The sequence below is a fragment of the Triticum urartu genome, chromosome 2A, assembly GCF_056163025.1.
Source record: "Triticum urartu cultivar PI428250 chromosome 2A, HENAU_Tu73, whole genome shotgun sequence".
Lineage (NCBI taxonomy): Eukaryota > Viridiplantae > Streptophyta > Magnoliopsida > Poales > Poaceae > Triticum > Triticum urartu.
In genome coordinates this window covers 736,229,310-736,231,367 of record NC_141874.1, presented here as the reverse complement: position 1 = coordinate 736,231,367, position 2,058 = coordinate 736,229,310, and positions in this window count along the sequence as shown.

Here is a 2,058-nt window from a genome sequence, read left to right as displayed (position 1 = left end):
CATAGAGAAGTTGGAATACAGTAGGTCTAACACCAATATAAATAAAGAATGAGTTCATTACAGTACCTTGAAGTGGTGTTTGGTTTTCTTTCGCTAACGGAGCTTACGAGTTTCCTGTTAAGTTTTGTGTTGTGAAGTTTTCAAGTTTTCGGTAAGGATTCGATGGACTATGGAATGGGGAGTGGCAAGAGCCTAAGCTTGGGGATGTCCAAGGCACCCCAAGGTAATATTCAAGGATAGCCAAGAGCCTAAGCTTGGGGATGTTCCGGAAGGCATCCCCTCCTTCGTCTTCGTTCATCGGTAACTTTACTTGGAGCTATATTTTTATTTGCCACATGATATGTGTTTTTCTTGGAGCGTCAATTTATTTTGTTAGAATTTGCTTGCTGTTATTTAGAACAATGTTTTGCATATTTTATTTCAATAAAAGTGGCATTGATAGCCTTTACTATGCCTATGTTACAAGTATACATGTTGCTGTTTGAAAACAGAAAGTTTACGGCTGTTGCAATAATTCCCTAGAAAAGTCAGAATGTGATAAAATGTTGAAACCTTTTGCATATTAAGCTCTAATAAATTTACTATAGTGGGAGTTTTCTTTCATAATTTTTGGAGCTAGGGAAGTATGGATGTTGCTGCCCCGAGGATGCCCGCCAATGGTGTTGCCGCCGCCCCCCAGGTGTTCGACGGAATGGGCACAAGGTATGATGTTTTGATTTATTGCACTTTCACTTTTGTCCATTCCGCTTGTTCATGACTTCTCGAGCGAAATTGTAGCGCCGGTATGCATGATGCGACTGCCGACTTTGTGCAAATGTTGGACAACAACACTGTCGACATCGATCAAGCCCCGATTGGTGAGTATGGTTACAACGACATGGATGGTGGCGTGCACGGTCATAGGGAAGAAGATAATGTGGAGGAGGTTGACGAGGGAGTGTACGACGAAGTGCAAGCAAAACGTGCAAGATCAAAGAACTACACTCCATTGGAAGATAAAGTCTTGATCACGGCTTGGGAATCGATGTCTCTTGATGCGTGCACCGGCACCGACCAAACCGCCAAGCGGAATTGGCAAAGGATCGAGGATCAATACCTCCTCATGATGGCAAACTATCCCAACAGGACGCCACACACCTTTCGCTCTCTCCAAGGTCGTTGGGACGTGATCAAGACGATTTGTAGCCGTTGGGTTGCTTGCTTGACGCAAGTCTGTAATGCACCTCCAAGTGGTACCGTTGAAGCCGACCATGTGAGTTTGTTTTCATGTCCCAAGTTGTGCAAATCTTTTGTAGCCGTCAAAGTGGTTGCATTATTTGACATCCTTTTCATTTTGTAGGACAAAATTGGGCAACAAAGGTACAAGGACATGGAAGCTCCATGCAAAAAGGCATTTCAACTAGAGCATTGTTGGGAACTTCTCAAAGATGGCGAGAAGTGGAAGGTGATTGACAAAGAATCCCCACCGAAGAAAGGTGCACTCAACGGGATGGATGATGATGATGGCGATGGCCCAAGAAACAAGAACAAGCCCGATGGAAACAAGAAGGTCAAAGAGAAGATCAAGAAGGAAGCAGAGGTATCAAGCTTGCGGGGCAAGCTAGATCACATGGTCAAGTCCAATGAGCTACTGGTGAAGACATTGGAGGCAAAAAAAGGAGTTGGCCGAGAAGAAGGCTCAAGAGAAGCCAGAGAAGTGGCAACTACTCAAGGAGGAGACCGCGCGCAAGGCCGCCATTGAGGAGAGAAGAGCCATGGCCGACGAGAACAAAGCCATGGCCAAGCTCCTTCAAGAGGAGAACAAGATCATGATGCTGAATCGAAATGAGATGGATGAGGTCACCAAAGAATGGCATGACATTGCAAGGTTGGAGATCTTGGAGAGGAGGCGGCTAGCCATGCGGTGCCAAGGTTCGGTGGTGATTCGGCAAGTGGTAGCGGCAATCGTGGCGGCGAAGATTTCATCATGATGATGATGATGATGATGATGATGATGATGATGATGATGATGATGGAGTGTCTTTTGGGTTGTGGCGCGAAAACTATGTTCAAATGTCG